The sequence below is a fragment of the Podarcis erhardii genome (genome assembly GCF_964252035.2).
Source record: "Podarcis erhardii genome assembly, chromosome: 10".
Classification (NCBI taxonomy): domain Eukaryota; kingdom Metazoa; phylum Chordata; class Lepidosauria; order Squamata; family Lacertidae; genus Podarcis; species Podarcis erhardii.
In genome coordinates, this window is record NC_138500.1 from 59975274 (window position 1) to 59992569 (window position 17296).

General features: G+C 43.2%; 1 protein-coding gene across 4 annotated transcripts in view; it reads right to left on the reverse strand.

The window, feature by feature from the left end:
* GRM8 (glutamate metabotropic receptor 8) overlaps positions 1-17296 on the reverse strand; it is a 575500-nt gene that overhangs the window by 111579 nt on the left and 446625 nt on the right. The window lies entirely within an intron of this gene.

The following is a 17296-nucleotide window of genomic DNA, read 5'->3' on the forward strand; positions in this document are numbered from 1 at the left end:
TTACTTGATTAAATAAGTGGACATTGGTTTTAATCAATGCATAGTGGGAGTAGCCCTACGCGCACTTATTATATGGGGTTTTTTTGTTTTTTTGTTTTTTGCATATTGCATTTGCTCATAGATTGCGGTTTGAATTTGGGATTGTATCCAACAAAGTCATGGCTTGAGGGTTCCCCTCAATCCTCTGGAGCAGATTTGGGTATGGTACTGGGGAGCATGTAGTGGGAAGAGAAGGAGGGGAAGTTCTGTTGCATAAGCAGAAATTTTGCTCATGCAATGACTTAGCTGACCCTTTGCTTTTAATGTTGTATTTTATGAACACTCGTAGCCTGCCTGGGTACTTCTGAGAAGAAAGGCGGGATATAAGAATGAATAAAGCTATTTAACTGCCTTATGGATTCAAGTTCAGATCTCTGTAGGGTTTACTCCTTTCTTCTCTAAAAGACGTCCCGCAAGGTGGCAGGTATGGATTTTTCCTCCGTAGGCAGAGAGGGTTAGGATCAATTTTCTTTCTCCTAGGTGGGCTACCTCCCTAGGTTGATAAGCCCCATCTCCCTGTCCTGTAAAGGTAAAGGGACCCCTGACCATTAGGTCCAGTCATGGATGACTCTGGGGTTGTGGCGCTCATCTCGCTTTACTGGCTGAAGGAGCCAGCATCCAGCTTCTGGGTCATGTGGCCAGCATGACTAAGCTGCTTCTGGTGAACCAGAGCAGCGCACAGAAACTCTATTTACCTTCCCACCGGAGCGGTACCTATTTATCTACTTGCACTTTGATGTGCTTTCGAACTGCTAGGTTGGCAGGAGCAGGGACCGAGCAACGGGAGCTCACCTCATCATGGGGATCCAAACCGCTGACCTTCTGATCAGCAAGACCTAGGCTCTGTGGTTTAACCCACAGCGCCACCTGCGTCCCTTTCCCTGTCCTGTAGGCACTGCCTAATTGGATGTCTTTTCGATCTTCTAGCACCACCCTTCCACCCACAGCCTCTGCCGGGTGCACAAAGGTCCAGTCTTGCAAACCTCAGAGCCAATCTATAATAAATGGGCATATTTGCAAGAAACAGTTTGCAAGAAATTCCAACTGTTACATACCTCCAGAATTCATTTCTACTCTGGCTCGTTGAGTTATTGAAAATCTTACATTCCTCTCCTGCCTCACAATAAATGGATTATATCACCTTTTCTTTGCCTGATATAAAATATATAGTTGAGAATAAGCCCCATCCTGTAGCCTTATATTTGAAGTAAGTCTCGTATCACAAAACTCTGAGGTTCGCTCATGAATAACTCAAATGGCACCAGGAGGCTTCAGGGTGTGATATTACTATCCCATGAATGCACATCTCTTGTGGATGAAGCTGTCACTATAATAAATGCATCCAAGGCATGTATTAATGGGCCATTAAACCATTCCTGTTATGACTCATTATATTAACTTACATTATATTACCTAGGATGTCATATGAACTTTACTTCTGCAGGAGTTCTTTAAAAAACAACATGAAATCTCGGTTTCCCAGTACGAAGTGTTTTAAAGGCCAACAAAAATTACTTTTCCAATAACTGAAAATTCTGCTCCCACAGATTAAAAAGACGAAAAAGCACTCTCCCTATTGCTGACATTCAGCCCCAATACATGGAAGGCAGCAGGAAAAGCAAAAGTGCCCTTGTTTTCCTCCGCACATGATAGCAAACAAACAACAGGGAGAATAGTTCCCTTGTCCAACTGGGAAATGTAAATGGATAATGTTACACCCTCCAACATCCCTCCAATATTCTACTCAATACTATTCAATAAAGTGTGTTCTCCTTCATGGAGAGCACGTGTTGCGGTGGGGGCCGCCAGGACACTCCAAAGTTGGGGGGCAGGCTAATTGATCGTTGGCCACTGATGAGATTGGGGCTTCCCTTGTTGTTGGGAAGAAGTTAATGTTGCCATTTATTGATTGACAGCCAGAAATAGTAAAACTCCTTGCACGAGGCTAGGGCTTCCTCTTTTCGCCCGTGCATTGGATTGCCCGTCCCTCCCTCCCTAGAATAGGGTTGTTTGCTTTGACCTTGCTATGCCTGTCATGGGGTCGTCTGCTTTGGAGCGGGGGCCTGGTAGGAATTTTGTCCATCTGGCTGATTGGCTGGGGCCATTTGGTTTTTGCCTACTGCGTAGCAAATCGTCACAACTTGTAAGGTTCGCGGTTAGGCATTGGTTTATGGTTTGGTTGGTTGAGGGGCATGGATTGGCTGTGCCTGCCCCTCTAATGCTGCTGCTGCAAGGGATTCCGTTAAAGGAATTGGGAGCTAACTATTGCTTGTCCACTCTGTCAAGGGGGCTCAGGCCATAGCAATAAGCTCCTGGTTGCATTTGGGGTGAGGGCAGGTTCCCTGCTCCGCGTAACCCCAAGTGTATTCCCCCATTCTGACTTTCGCATCGTGCGGAATGTCAGTCTGTCCCCCATGGTGGGGGCAGATAGTCGCAACCAATGCCTACGCAACCACTCACAAATTTGTATTTTAATAAAGTTGTGGCCAAAATTATGCCAAAAATCTTAAACAAAAATTTCTGTGTGATGTGTGAGTTATTGGGGTGGACCTCGACACGCAATTGTAATAATCATAATAATTTTGCTATTTATACCCCACCTATCTGACTGGGTTGCCCTAGCCACTCTGGGAGGCTTCCAACACATATAAAAACATAATAAAACATTAAACATTAAAACTTCCCTATACAGGGCTACCTTCAGAAACTCCATGTCCTCCAACATTTCTCCAATGAAAATAGGGACGTCCTAAGGAAAAGTGGGACATTCCGGGATCAAATCAGAAACCGGGATGGCCTCTCTGAATCAGGGACAGTCCCTGGAAAATAGGGACACTTGGAGGGTCTGTAATGATCAATAACAGGTGTTGAAAGAATGACAGACACAAACGGCCTTTCAACCTCAGCAGAAATTAAACCAGCTGAACGATTTTGAGGGGGGGGGCTATTTCTAAGCTAAATAACACCCTGTGGCTTCATTTTTCTCTCACATTTATAGCTTCATTTCCCTTCCCTCAATTCCTGGGGTTTGTTTTTGCCTTTATATGCTACTTCTTTTCCAACAGTCCGCACATACCTTCTCAGGGAGGTCTGCCTCACATTTTTGAGAACTCTGGGTATGAATAATAAACGGGTGGTTTTATATATGCACCATTTATTTAATGGTGCATTTTCTGACATTAACCATAGGAAAAGGGACCCCCAAAAGCTGTGGGATTCTTAAGTGAAAACAATTCAAATACATATTCTTCAGTCGAAATCCCAGTTTATACTTTATGCATGGGCCACACTCACCCCATACATTTAAATAACTCTTGCATGACTTTAACGATTGTGGAGAATCCTAGCAACTGTCATTTATTGTTTGTAAGGCGCTTTGAAATTCATTTGAATGAAAAGTGGCATAGAAATACAAATAAATCAAATCAAATAAAACATTAAGGGTGCTGAGCCCACAAAGCTACAACTCCCAGCACCCTTAACAAACTACATTTCCCAGGATTCTCCAGGACTGTTAAAGTGGTATATGGTGTTTATGTGAGCAGTTTATGTGTGTCCTACCTCAACGAATGTTGGCCAACCCAGCAGTAGGAAACAGGAACCCAAACCCAACAAAATGCATGCAGGTCTCGCTATCTGAACACAATGCATTCTCAGTTGAGCAATCCTATGGGGAAATTTCTGATGCGTTCCTGACCACAGAATTTTGACCCCAAAATGACCCCCCAAAAACCTGGAAAACCTTCTGAAAGCTTGCAAAAGGCCAACAAGAAAGGGGGAAAGTCCTCTCTTATTTGTCCACTCCCTTCCACTCCCTTCTACCAGGGTTTTGAGTGAAACAGTTGCCACAGACCAGCAAAGCAGACGTCCGACTGTTTCGTTATCTGAATTTTCAGGGCGTCTAGCAACGTTTTGGGTGTTAATTTCTTGGGGAAGGTAAACTCAAATTAATCCCAGCTCCTCATGAGAGCAGCTACTGCTACTGCTTTATTAATTAATTTATTAAATCAGTTTCTATACTGTTCCTAATCTGAGGATCACAGGGTGGTTTTCAATATAAAAACACAAAAATACACGTCACATTGGCAAACAAAAATGATGCACCCCCCTCTGTTTAAAAGGACGTACATCGTTTAATTTGCCTACCCTCCAACATACCTCAGATGAAAATAGGGACATTCTATTCTACATCAGTATCACTGCTTGAGCATTTCCTCTTGGTCAAGTACAAAAGTTATTAGAGGAAACTCAAACCGGCAGTATTTTAAGCACAGAAATCTTTGGATTTATGTATTGCGTTTAGAGAAGCCTGAGGGGGAAAAAAAAACCCCAAATCAATAAATACAACTCTGTGTTTGTGTGTATGTGTGGGGAGGCTATGTGATGTCATCATGCATTTATGAGTGTTTTGGAAGCATGATAACTGTGAATCACCATTACAGTGGTACCTCAGGTTACAGATGCTTCAGGTTACAGACGCTTCAGGTTACAGACTCCGCTAACCCAGAAATATTACCTTGGGTTAAGAACTTTGCTTCAGGATGAGAACAGAATTGTGCTAAAGTGGTACCTCATGTTAAGAACAGTTTCAGGTTAAAAGCAGACCTCCAGAATGAATTAAGTTCTTAACCTAAGGTACCACTGTATTATTGTAAGTATGTAGGTGTGTGATATGGAGTATCCCAAGGTTTATTTTGGGGTCCAGGAACATATGAATGTTTGAGTTCGGGGATACATAAACTTTCCCCCTTTTTAGTGTTTTAAACTTCTCAGCAAGTTAGGAATGTGCAAGCAACTGCAGCATACTGGTGTTGTGGTGAATCCTGGATGGATCAGCTGCACAGATATCACCACCCCCAGGAATCCCCTCCCCTAGCTGCCCTGGGACTCTCCCACACCAAATTGCACAAAATGGGGAGACTCATCAGATTTCAGAAGGCACCACCGATTAAGCTCATGGGAGAAATCAATGCCTTTTCCCCACCCGTGTGAGAAGCTAGGCAGGAAGGGGCTTTGGAGGGAGGCGATTTTGCTCCGAATGACTCCTTACAAATCTCCTCCTTCTTTAGGAGGAATCTAGTCTGGTTCATATTAAGCCAAGCTGCAGGGTCAGATCTCTCTGTAGCTCTCTCAAAGCAGGAGCCAAGGAGGAAACACCTGCTACAGACACAAGTGGTGGCTGTTCAGGGACACTTCAGGTTCCCAAACGAAACTGGCAATGAAAGATGAAACAGCAATGCAAAGAAACTGGGCGAGAACATAAGAAGTGTGGTCGCAAGGCAAACCCTCCCCGTTGTGTGCAATGTTTCTGATCTGCTCGTAGGAGCATGAAAATAATAATAATAATAATAATAATAATAATAATAATAATAATAATAATAATAATAATTTATTTATTCCTTGCCCATCTGGGCAGCTTTCAACAGAATATTATAATACAATAGTCTATTAAACATTAAAAGCTTTTTTAAACAGGACTGCCTTCAGATGTCTTCTAAAAGTCTGGTAGGTGTTTTTCTCTTTGACATCTAGTGGGAGGGCGTTCCACAGGGCGGGTGCCACTACCAAGAAGGCCTTCTGCCTGGTTCCCTGTAATGTGGCTTCTTGCAGCGAGGGAACCGCCAGAAGGCCCTCAGAGCTGGATCCGAAGTAGGTTGTTCATTCTCTCTTTCCCTGGCCAGGAGATGGAAACAGGGGCGGAGGAAGGAGGGTGTGGTGGATGCAGACTGACCCGGGTGTCATCTCTGAGGGCGGGGGTGACAAAATGCCAGCTGGAATGCAGTGTGTCCGAGCCATGCGTCTCTCCTGGGAGAGACGTGGTGGCTTGGGCGTGTGCAGGCTCTGTGCTGCCCAAATTGTCGACCAACTGCCTTCCCCCAGCTGTAGGGTGGCTGAGTGGGAGGGGGCAAGCAGACTCCGGAGGCAGACTCTGCCCTTGTCCCACCCCTATGGACAACTCGCCCCTCCCCTAAGTGTGCCGCCCCAGGCGCCTGAGCGGCTTCCTCTGCCGCTGGATGGAAGGAGCAATGAACGAAAAGGTGGAGAAGGATATGAGGGATTTTTCAGCGTAGGGGAGGAAAGGCTTGAATTGGGGAATTCAAGACTCTGCATGACTTAAGGGTTCTCATGAAGCATTTTTGTGGCAACTGGGGACTATGTGAATGTTTCTGACTGGCACCTAAAGATATATAATGAAGGTGCCAGGCAAACCTCTCTATCTCCTTATCTATCTCCTTTAGTGTGGCATGGATTTTCAAAAAGAGGAAAGACAGAAAATTAAAACCTGGAAGTCTCAGAATGAAGCATAAAGCATGTCAACTATTTGTGGCCTGTTTGGGGATGTGGAAAAAAAACCAAGAAAGCCACCAGTTAACTGAAGGACTGGTAGTCTTTATGATCCTCGCTGCATTTCCATCAAGAAGGGCTTGTTGGCCTCAGACCCTCTTTCTATCAAGGCCTGTTGCTGAAATAATTTATCCAGAAAATTGCTTCCTATTGTCATTAACCATGAAGAGATCAGGTATTATTGAGGGACGACAACAACACAATCCATGTTCATTTGTGATTCGTAAATCAAATGAAAATCTCAAGGTTGTAAGGGCATTCACGAGGCATTAGTAAACACAGCTTGCGATGAAGTGAAATGTCAAGCTGCTCGGCAGAACATCGGGAACAGGAAGGGTTGAAAACACCAAGGGAATGCTTACAGTGGAACTGGCACAATGTAAATTTTTTAAAAGCACAAAGTGCTTTTTCTATGCAGTACCTGGAATTTAAAGCGTATGCTGTGGCATTTGCTTCTCGGGCCTTATGAACACGTTGCCTTCAGCAAGCTCACCATTATTCCATGGTTGATCTCTCCTTTACATCTCTGGGAAGATTATTCATATTACAAATGATGAATCACAGAGCCGAGGTGACAAAAATGTATATTGATAAAAGGGAAAGGGAAAGAAATTGCTGCTACCTCAAGCAACCTAAAGTATCCTTCTGAACATCAGCTTGCAATTTTATTTCGGGACCTGAACTTTTCTCAGCAAATGAGTTGCGCATTATCACACAGGGGCTGCATTGCAATGGCGAAGGTGGAAGAATGAAGCGACGCTACTGAGAAAAACAGTTGCATTTTGAATTCAGGCATGTAATATTTAGTTTAATGGCATCTCAGCTGGGTAAGAGTGATTGCAGTAGATATATAGTTTCTAACATTCCTTCTCCTCTGTAACAATTTTAAAAGGCAGGGATAGTTTAAAAATATACCTGCAAAAATAGATGAGGAGCGCTCAGGAAATGATTGGGGCCCCAGTAACGTGTGTTTTGCAAGCAATTCGTAAATTAAGCTGCTCCACTCAGATAAGAGCCCCCCTGCCCATTACAAAAGTAATGAATAAAACAACTGTAAGAATTGCTATGGTGGTGGCTGAAGCCCACTTCATGTTTTGTATGGGAACAGTAAGCATCTTCCACTGGGTGTGGGCCAAAATGTCAGTTCTCAGCTCGCCATCCTACTCAAAGCTGCTAAATGCAGAGCACCCATTTCAGTTTCATTATGAAGGTCATGGTTTGACCGTGAAATGACCTCCAAAGGGAATCAGACTACAGTTGCGGTGGTCCCTTCCCAAATACACTTCGGGGAAGAGGGAATGGCAGGGGTGCCCAGAGCTCTGCTACTGCTGCCCACTGCTAATCCTGCTTTTGGGGATGACTAACGTGCTAAATAGAAGGGGAAGAAATAGAGGCAGCAAGATATTTTACATTCTTGGGCTCCATGATCACTGAAGATTGTGACAGCAGTCACGAAATTAAAAGACGCCTGCTTCTTGGGAGGAAAGCAATGACAAACCTAGACAGCATCCTAACAAGCAGAGACATCACCTTGCCGACAAAGGTCTGTATAGTTAAAGCTATGGTTTTCCCAGTAGTGATGTATGGAAGTGAGAGCTGAACCATAAAGAAGGCTGATCGCCGAAGAATTGATGCTTTTGAATTATGGTGTTGGAGGAGACTCTTGAGAGTCCCATGGACTGCAAGAAGATCAAACCTCTCCATTCTTAAGGAAATAAGCCCTGAGTGCTCACTGGAAGGACAGATCCTGAAGCTGAGGCTCCAGTACTTTGGCCACATCATGAGAAGAGAAGACTCCCTGGAAAAGACCCTGATGTTGGGAAAGATTGAGGGCACAAGGAGAAGGGGACGACAGAGATGGTTGGACAGTGTTCTTGAAGCTACCAGCATGAGTTTGAGCAAACTGTGAGAGGCAGTGGGATTCAGGAGTGCCTGGCATGCTCTGGTCCATGGGGTCATGAAGACTCAGACACGACTAAATGACTAAGCAACAACAACAATGTGCTAAAGTCATTCTAGATGCTCCAAAGCTAGCCCACAAAACTAATATTTTATGGCTTGTTTATGAATTTGCTCATCCTTTAAGCTCAACTGCTTCATTCCTCTTGCATGTGCAGTTATCCTCTGAAGCCCATTTTGTGGCAACTCATGAGTGGGGTTTCACTGTGGTGGCAACCCATACATGGAACTCACTGCCCAAGAGATGAGGTAATGCTCCTTTCTAGTTCTCTTTAAACAAGTCTCGATTCTGCTATTGCTTCATTTAATGCTGGGGTATGAAAATTGCAGCCTTCCAGGTGTTGTTGGACTACAAGTCCCATCATCCCAGCGTTGTCAGGGATGATGGGAGTTATAGTCCAGCAACATTTAGAAGGTTACTGGTTCCCTGGTTTAATGCACTGATTATTCGTTTTTGCATTTTGCCTTCTTGCCCTTTTATGCTGCTTTTAGTCTGGCGATTCTGATTTAATGAGAGATTATTATTTTTATTCTTGTTGCTATGCTTTGTAAATCACTTTGAGTGGCTCTTTTTTGAAAGTGAAAAGGGGGGTATTTTTGTACATAACAGTTCATAGCAAACTGGTGCAGTGAGCTTGCAACCCTTGAAGAACATAGCTAGGCAGGCTACCCAAAGATGATATGGCAGTACTTATATCTCCTGACACATACAACACATCTACCTCATTGCAGATGCAAATATAATCAGCTGACTTTTCCAAATATGAATGTTCATCCTGAAACTCTATACACTTGTTAAGTTGCCAAAAGAACCCCACCCCTTAAATATTAAAGTTATCATTCAGGATACATCACTGAACAATTTCCCCATCAAAATATGCTTTTGAATTTCATAATTTCAGGTTTTCCTGTTCTTTGGCATTTTCATTAATGCCTGCACTATTACATTTATATCACATACTGAGTAGGTTCCTGATTAGTAACTCTAAATAAAATACAGAAGACTATCACACAGTTTCTCCCCATCTACTTCACAACACAACACAGTACAGAGGACCCTGAATTCAGCAAAAGTTGTGACACTTAGCGGTCATGGTCAACACATACTGCACCTCAGAAGTGGATTAAATGCTTATATCCAACTTTTCACCCACTACTCTTCTCCTAAGTATCATGGCTCCTCTTCTCCTTGAATTCTCTCAATTCCAGCTAGTTGTTACCAGAACTCTGCAACTTAAGAAATAGTGCCTGAATTTGCTTTTCTCCTTCTCCCTTCCAACTCTTTCCCTTTTGTGTCACATATTTTTAAATCATAAGCCCAAGTGGAGGGACTGCCTTATCAATGACAATCATAAGCTGCTCTGAGATCGTTTTCAGGCTGAAGAATGGATTAAAGGTACTTTTAATAAATACACACATAAAATCAGAGATGTTTAGCATAGGCATGCTGTTGTCATTATGTCAGTCACTTACAAGTTCTGCCAAATATTGGATTGCCATTTGGTAAAATTCTGTTTCTTGTAGCCAATTTCAGTACTTATCAACGAGGCCTTAATTATGAACCACAGGTGGTAAAAGAATTATCGCTGGATTTGTTTGGAGAAAAGGAAACTTGGCTAACCATCGCTGTTGTCACTGCTAATCTATTTTAGCACTCTGGAGGATAATAATGCCAATTTTGTTAGAAGCTAAAGAGAAATGGTTGAAGCAGAAAACTGAGTTCAGAACCTCCCCTCGATTCTGTTCTCTAACTGTTCCATTTATCTTTTTTTGTATGGTGTCCTCTGCAGTGCAGACAGATGCCTAATTACTGAAGTAGCATGGTAAGAAAAGTTCAGGTGGAAGCCTGTTCCAACTCAGATAAACTGCAAATTCATGTGCCAAATCTTTTGCAAGTTCACATTTGTCAGAATGGAAGGTGATTACGATCAGAGAGAAAAGACGGGTCTTAGTGAGGAAGAGGTTTGCTCTGCGTTCCTCTATCTGGGGCAAAGGCAAGAAAGATCCATTGGAGACTGTTACTTGAACACATGGTGAAAAGCAAACATTAAGTTTCTGTCCTGAAGGACGAATGAGACTATAATAAAACCAAGTAAATGAGCACCGTGCCACCACTAACAGCACAATAAAGTCTTGTGAGTTTCTGCTATCTACTGATGAATATAATTGAGCATCTGGTTTACACTTTTCCTTATCGGAACAGGCACAGTTTGACTGACCCAGCCTAGCCTAGTGCTTGGAAACATTTATTTACTAGAATAAAGTATTGTAAAATGCATCACCTCATGTTTCTACCCCGTTCTTAGAGCTGAGATCTTTTAAATCAGGAACAACCATCCACAACAAAATATGATGATCTGGAAAGTCGCTAATATCTTGTGTATTCTGTTGCCACAAAACTAACTTTTATGAATATGGTGGATGCCAAACCCCTTTTGATGGATATATCTATGCAGCAGTTTCTTTCTGCAAACCAGTTGCCAAAACCCCTCCATTATGAAGCCTCACAGTTCAAATTTATGGTCCACTCTACTAAATTTATAACCACAAAATGAAGAGTTTTATCATAGGCCTTTCTTACATTTTCAAGCATAACGTTGACTGGCACTTCTGAAAAAGACTGGCTTTCACCTAAAGGAATTTCATGTTTATGAAAACTCACACATACAACATATTTCCACAGGTCCATCTTTTCACCCATTTTATTAGATTAGATGGTAATCTAATCAGTTTATGTGGTGTGCTGAATGAACTAGAAAACATAGAGCACTCTATTATACATGAAGTCCAGAAGCAGAATCCATCTGGTCCAAACTCTATCACATCTGCTTCAGAATGTTATAGCAAAGAAGGAACAAGGAAGGAACAAGGGGAGTTTCCACTGGGCACAGAAGGATGTATGGGGGTTAAAAAAAATTCAATTGACATTCGGTCTAGACTCTGGAAGGAATCTCCATTTTAAATTATGTCCAAATTCTAGTTGTCAGCATACCAATAAGGATGGGGAGAAGAGTTCGATTCAGTTTGCATCTGAAGGCATTTAATTTGCATTTTCCAAAAGAATATGCAATCCCAAACGCAACCATCCTTCATAATTTGCAGTTCTCTGGACTTTGTAATGCTGTTCTTGAACCAAGTAATGTGTACAAAAATGCATATACTAGGGTAAAGTGTGTGTTAAAGTGCATATATTAAATATCATAGTAAATTGCATAATATTTGGATAAATCACTTTGCAATTATCTTACCAACCCTCACCTTTTTCTCCCCACTCTTTGCATCTGGACAAACCCATCCCCCACATCTCATGCTATATTTAATGGATGGGAGAGTGCTTTAAAGAATCGTTTGCCAAACTGCTCTCTGAAGTGCCTCTCAGATTCCTTTAAATGTTGCTCTAGTGATGTTTGACAGAGCATTCCTTTAAACACCGCCTCAGTTATGTTTAATCGGGGGGGGGGGGGAGAGAGGTTGCTTCAGAATGCAGTTTACCAAATCAATCTCTAAAGCACCTTCTACCCTCCTTTAAATATTGCTCTTTCCTCGGCAATTATTCCGGGCTGCTGGTGGCCATGCATAATAGCCATTCTTCTTACAATGATAAAAGAAAAGGAGAGAGAGAGAGAGAGAGAGAGAGAGAGAGAGAGAGAGAGAGACTAGGCAGAAGTGCATAGAAACACATGTATATTTGGATAAATTCTAAAATGCTGAGGTATTTCATGAGAATTCTTTTCCTAATTGCAAATAGATGTGGAAATGCAGATGAAAAACTTAAAATTAGAAAAACTGAGAGAAGCCAAAATTGACTTGGCCATCCGTACATACCAAACATACGCTAGTGGGCAAAATTTTGGAAAAAGTGTATTTCTGAAGTTTGGTGGCTCCTAACACTTCCCTTTTTTTAGTAATACCATAAAATTATATATCAATGGAAAGATAATTTAATGAAGAATATAATGCAACCAAGTTTGTTCAATTATCTGTATTCTATCAAATGTTATAGCCAAATAACCAGAAAAAGGAAGCACAGCTTACTTAGGTTGGTATGCAGGATGTAGCCTTTGAATGTAGCCAATGAGCACAAGTATTTAGAGCAGGCATAGGCAAACTTGGCCCTCCAGATGTTGTGGGACTACAACTCCCATCATCCCTAGCTAACAGGACCAGTGGTCATGGATGATGGGAATTGTAGTCTCAAAACATCTGGAGGGCCAAGTTTGCCTATGCCTGGTTTGGAGAGCTAATCTGGTGTTATGAGCCATCAAACCTCGAAAATACACTTTCCCCAAAAGGTTTCTACAGTTTTGGCCACTAGTGTATGCCTACACACACACACAATAATCTGACCCAGTGTTCCAGGCACTGGAGCCAACTCCAGGGGGCTGTGAGTGCTTTGGTGCCCACAATAAAATATTTGTGGGGCTGGGCCCTCACAAAGACAATGAGCAAAGTTGAAGCCCTTTATTGAGGGAACCCACAACCTTTGGTGCGAGATGGCACCTATGGTTCCAGTACCAGCAGCCATTTTGAGATGGCTACAACCAAAAGTTACAAACGGATGCCACTTGTACCATCTTTGATTTGTAAGGAAGTTAAATGCCTGGCTGTACAATTTGGTTGCTTGTGCATTCAGTACAATTCTCTCTTGTGCAACTCTGTTATTACAGACGCAGGGCAGCTAGGAAAATCAGCTCATTAAAAAAGGTTTCCTAGGTTTTGAAGCCTGGAGCAAGATTAATTAAAGTCAATGAGTGCTTTAAAAAAAAAAAAAGAAAGGGAAAAAGAAATTAACATAACATAAAGCAGGGAAGCAAAATAAAGCTAGTCATACACAAAACCCACTAATTTGCTTGAAATCTTTCCAGGTGACCTAAAAAGCACCTGATGTAAATGTTATTTGACAGAGGGGCATACGTTAAACCTAAAGAAGAACAGATCCCATTCAAGAAAACCCATCTTCTGTTTCTTTGCTCCTGCCTTTCAGGGAGAATGACTATTATTGTTCCTGATTAAATAAATAAAGTTTGTTCAGCTTGGGCACAAACAAAACCCATTCAGATCCTAGGTTTGTACATTCCCACTGCAGGAACATAAATCATCGTGTCTCACCCGTAGTGATACTGTACATTGTCAGGGCTGGTTCAGTTGCAGGTCAGCACAGAGACTCAGAGATGAGCAGTAAAGTGGATTCTTTATTCAAGGAAACAGAATACCAGCAGAGAAACCAATGGGCAAGACTGGGCCCCCAGTAAAGCAGTTTCCAGAGCTAGCGGACTGTGCCTCCCATTTTCCCCTAAGTCTCCTTAAGCGGGATGTTTTCCAAGCAGTCTTAAACTCTGCTGGGGGGTGATCACTTTGCTCCTAGTTCTGCTACATGCAAGGACCTATGTGCCCTTGGAGACAAGGGAGGAGGAGAGCTTAATACTGTAGGACCGGCAGGCTCCTGTGAAGCTGTTGCAGCCCATGTCCCCCCCCCCCCGTCCCCCTGCTCCTCCTCAGCTGCCTGTCTCACGACTGCAGTGCTTTCTGCCTCTGGTTCCTCTCTCACACTTGTTCAGATTCCAACCATCCTGCCCCTGCCCTCATCATCTTCTGACCCATCTCCAGTGTCCCATCACCCTGGCTCTGCTCGTTCCCCCTCTGAGGCTTCCCTGGGGGGTTCTCCGGTGAGTGTCTCCCATCTCTTTTCATTGTCCAGCCAGCCCCTGACTTGTATCTATTGAGTTTTCGTGATTGCAGCTGTGAAACATCTGGCTGAGCAGCCCCAGTTTCACAGAAAGAGCAGATTAGGGGAGTAAGAGCTGCCTCTGGCTGATCTATTCCTATACTAGAAAGTGGTGGCAAGGTCACCAGAGAGGGAAAAGGTAAGCCCACCTTAGTTTATTGTTATCACAGTGGTACCTCAGGTTAAGAACTTAATTCGTTCCGCAGGTCTGTTCTTAACCTGAAACTGTTCTTAACCTGAAGCACTACTTTAGCTAATGGGGCCTCCTGCAGCCGCTGCGCCGCCGCCGTGCGATTTCTGTTCTCATCCTGAAGCAAAGTTCTTAACCTGAGGTACTATTTCTGGGTTAGCAGAGTCTGTAACCTGAAGCGCCTGTAACCTGAGGTACCACTGTGATATTATTATTATTATTATTATTATTATTATTATTATTTCAACTTATACACCGCCCTATACCTGGAGGTCTCAGGGCGATTCACAACAAGACCACAACATATAAAATCAAACCAAAAGCAATAACCCAATAACCTTCCCCACCCAAAAGCCACATTCTAAAAGGGTGTTGGATGTCAATAATATCAATCAAAGGCCTGGTTAAAAAGGAATGTTTTTGCCTGGTGCCGAAAGGTATGCAATGAAGGCGCCAGGCAAACTTCCCTGGGGAGAGCATTCCACACACAGGGAGCCACTGCAGAGAAGGCCCCATTCTCGTGTTGCCACCCTCCAGACTTCTCGAAGGAGAGCCTTAGAAGATTATCTCAGGGACCGGGTAGGTTCATATGGGAAGAGGTATTGCAGTCCTGAGCCATTTAAGGCTTTATAGGTCAAAACCAGCACTTTGAATTGGGCCCAGAAACTAATTGGTAGCCAGTGCAGTTGGACCAGGATTGGTATAATATGCTCGAACCACGTTGCTCTGGTGAAACTTTTGGTGGGTAGGGAAGAGCTAACTCTGAAGTGGGGGAATGGGGAGGACACAGCCTGATACATCTCATCAAGCACAGAACACTAGTGTGAATGAGAAACATCAAGATAGATTTGGGAGGCATCAAGTTTTCAGTGCTCATGTGTGAACCAAGGTGCACAAACAGGCATGCAGGAACAGTGACTCATCTACATACTGAATGTCCTAGTGTGGACACAGCCTGAGAAAGTATCAGTTTAGTCCAAGAAGAGAGGCGCAGATAGTATTATTTTGGGAAGAAAGTGAGGGAGAGGAAAGAGGAGCTATTGCCCTATTTTTCTTTGCCCAAATTCTTTTTACTGCTTCATTATTTCTCTTCAACATTTATTGATTGCTTGGGAAAAAAACATTTGAGAAATGAAAAGGCAAATGTGAAAAGCCTCATTCTTTAATTTAAAAGCTATTAGTGAGCTTTAATATCTTAACTTTAAACGACAGCACTCCCACCCGCTTCTTTCTCCCCCTTTCTTACCCTGAATCCACTTCTACATTATGCTGCTGTTTTGCTTGGAATTCCTGAAGCAAAGAATTGGCCGGGCCAGAGCAACAGACAGGAAAATGGACCAATGGGAAGAAATCTGACGAAACTCACCAAGGATGGGTTCATCTGGGTTCAGATTCCAAGCCTGATGAGAGCTCCTCCAAAGAGGATGAGCTGCATCTTAGAACTGCCACCTTCCTCAAGGGCTGGAACAATTGGGAGGTGGCCCACACTTCTCAAAGAACAGCCAGAGGCTGCCCTGCAGGTATCTCCTTACCCAATAAGGTTGCAATAGCAAGGAATTCAATGCCTTATGTCGATATTCCTATGCCAGCTCTCCCTGGTCCTTTCACTACACCAGAATACTACTACTACTACTACTACTACTAATAATAATAATAATAATTTATTATTTATACCCCGTCCATCTGGCTGGGTTTCCCCAGTGACTCAGGGCGGCTTCCAACAGAATATTAAAAACAATACAGCATCAGACATTAAAAACTTCCCTAAACCTCATGAGAAGAGAAGACTCCCTGGAAAAGACCCTGATGTTGGGAAAGATTGAGGTCACAAGGAGAAGGGGACGACAGAGGACGAGATGGTTGGACAGTGTTCTCGAAGCTACCAGCATGAGTTTGACCAAACTGCAGGAGGCAGTGGAAGACAGGAGTGCCCAGCGTGCTCTGGTCCATGGGGTCATGAAGAGTCAGACACTACTAAATGACTAAACAACAACAACACAAGGCCGCCTTCAGTTGTCTTTTAAAGTAAAATAGTTGTTTATTGCCTTGACATCTGCTGGGAGGGCGTTCCACAGGGCAGGCACCACTACCGAGAAGGCCCTCTGCCTGGTTCCCTGTAACCTCACAGCAAGGGAACCACCAGAAGGCCCTTGGCGCTGGACCTCTGGGCTGGATGATGGGGGTGGAGACACTCCTTCAGGTATACTGGGCCGAGGCCATTTAGGGCTTTAAAGGTCAGCACCAACACTTTGAATTATGCTCGGAAACGTACTGGGAGCCAATGAAGATTTTTCAGGACCAGAATGTCAGGAGCAGCAACAATGGCCCAGATCCAGCTTGTGCAGTGCTCATTGGGCAGTCCACAGACTCTACACCATCAGCTGAGAAGGAGGCAGATCCTGACACTGTTAAGTTTATTTAGCATGTGAGGTGGCCTCTGCTTTCCATTTATGTTTCATCATTTGCATTTCATTCTGAACATGATTACTTACATTTCACAATCTTGGCTGGTCCCTATGCTTGAATTAATATGAATTTGCTCCTGACTCGAGGGCACAATTTTCCCTGCCTTTTTTTAAGGCTCTGCCTTCCTCTCAAATCTGGCTAACATGCTTCTCTGGCCTTTAGATGAAGAGCAAGTCTGTCGTGCAAATGGCAGTAAGCCCACAGGGGTCTCACTAACCAGAAATCCTTTCACTGAGAGCCTTTACAATATTTATCATAAGGAATGATAATAAATGAGAAACCCCTGAAAAATAAGAGGGAAAAATGCTGTTTTGAGCTGCTTCTGCCCGCAAACAGTGGAGAAAGGAAGTCACATATATATCTTGTTTGGGGATTGCAGCATTAGAAAATAGCCTGTCTCCTCCTATTGAAATAGTTAGCTCAGACGATGCAATGCAGACAAAAGGCCCATGTTTTACTTATTGCAACTGCTCTGGATTGGCTACTCAATTATCAGGCTTGATGATGTTTTCTGAGTGCCTATTTGTGGGCAGTAAAACCTTACATCTGATATACAATTAGGGGATGAATAC